Source organism: Coffea arabica, chromosome 2e (genome assembly GCF_036785885.1).
Source record: "Coffea arabica cultivar ET-39 chromosome 2e, Coffea Arabica ET-39 HiFi, whole genome shotgun sequence".
NCBI classification, from domain to species: Eukaryota; Viridiplantae; Streptophyta; class Magnoliopsida; order Gentianales; family Rubiaceae; genus Coffea; species Coffea arabica.
Genome location: NC_092313.1, coordinates 70,816,892 through 70,818,706, shown reverse-complemented (window position 1 = coordinate 70,818,706; position 1,815 = coordinate 70,816,892). Strand labels below are relative to the sequence as shown.

At 38.0% G+C, this 1,815-nt stretch overlaps 1 non-coding gene across 1 annotated transcript; it reads left to right on the top strand.

The window, feature by feature from the left end:
• The first annotated feature begins 949 nt into the window (after positions 1 to 949).
• Positions 950 to 1,056, top strand: LOC113733578 (small nucleolar RNA R71). The gene has a single exon (XR_003459082.1). It is a non-coding gene; the product is annotated as a small nucleolar RNA R71 (small nucleolar RNA).
• Positions 1,057 to 1,815: the final 759 nt, after the last annotated feature.

The window sequence follows — 1,815 nt, the reverse complement described above, 5'->3', positions numbered from 1 at the left end:
AAACTTATTTGGCTTGAATCTTTGGGGAAATGGGACCGCAGGAGATATTGGAAGGGTAGAGGAGGATGATGGTTGATCTTCTCTTGATTTCTCCCGACTATCTTTCTCCACACTTGCCTCTTGGTTCCTCCTCTTTTCTTCTAATTTTTCACTCTCATTTTTCTCACTTTCAACCACTGGAGGACACTCTAATTATTTACCACTACGAAGAGTAATAGCCTTAACATGCTCTTTAGGATTCACCTCCGTTTCACTAGGTAATTCTCCTTGATTTCTATTATTCAAAGAACTAGCAATTTGGCCAATTTGGACCTCAACATTCCTATACATTGTAGTAAGTTGGTCCAATCTTCCTTCTACTCGTTCAAACCTATCCGAAGTACCCTTAGCAAGCTTCTCCACCGCAATCTCCCAGCCCGGTTTAGTTTTCGTTTGTGGTTGCCTTGTTTGGAATCCCGGCGGATTGGTTGACCTTTGTTGATTGCCTTGATCTTTCCATCCAAAATTTAGATGATTTCTCTACCCCGAATTGTAAGTGTTTGAGTAGGGGTTATTTTGAGCATTTCGATTGTAGTTATTGACAAATTGTACCTGCTCAAAATCAACACAATCATTAGTATCATGTTTACCTCCACATATAGAACAACAAGCCACATGTGCATTAGATGGACTTGGACCAACACCGGCTTGTCTATGGAGTAACTTCACCACATTGTTCATTTGGGCACTCAACATGTTGAGAGTGTCCATTTCAATCATTCCTGCATGGCGTCTTGGATTACCTCTCTCATTGGCCTATTGGTAGTTGTTTGCGGCCATTTCTTCTATTAAACTTTGAGTTTCTTGGGGTGATTTATCCATTAAAACTCCACCTACGGCTACACCAATAGTAATTTTAGTAGAAAAAGATAAATCATTATAGAAAGTTTGCACGATTAGCCAATCGGGAAGTTCATGATGTGGACATTTTCGAAGTAAATCTCTAAATCTTTCCCATGTCTCATATAATGATTCACCCTCTTGTTGGTTAAAACTAGTAATATCCATTCTAAACTTAGCCGTCTTGCTAGGTGGAAAGTACTTATTCAAAAATACTCGTGATAAATCATCCCATGTGGTGAAAGTGTTAGGAGCATGAGAGTGTAGCCAAATTTTATCCTTATCTCTCAATGAAAATGGGAACAACCTTAGCCTTATAGCATCATCACTAACTCTATTCATTTTAATTGTATCACATATCTCCAAAAATATGGTTAAGTGTGTATTTGGATCCTCTACGGCATTACCTCCAAATTGAGATTGTTGAACCATTCGGATAAGTGATGGTTTAATCTCAAAATTGTTAATATTTACCGTAGGCCTTGCTATGCTTGTTTGAGATCCTTGTGTCCCCGGTAGAGCAAAATCCCTTAGAGCTCGCCTATTTGCTTCATTTTCAGCCATTTCTTCTTCAAAAGGTAGCTCTATAGCAATTCCCTCTATTGGTTGCCGAACCTCTTCTTCCTCTTGTTGTGGTGTATGCCTTCTTTGTCTACGTAGTGTCCTTTCAATTTTCGGATCAAAAGGTGCTACTACACGTAAAGCTCGGTGCATACACTACAAAAATGATAAATAGAGACAATGTAGTACTTATATCACAAAAATAAAAATCCAATCCAAAATATTAACAAGAATTTTCACGATACTAATACCAACTAATCTAATATAAAGGTCTAAATTAATAAAGCTTGTTAGACCCTAATATTGCCGCTCCTCGACAACGGCGCCAAAAACTTGACGGGTTTTTTATATAAGTACAAGTTTAATTCCGATTTA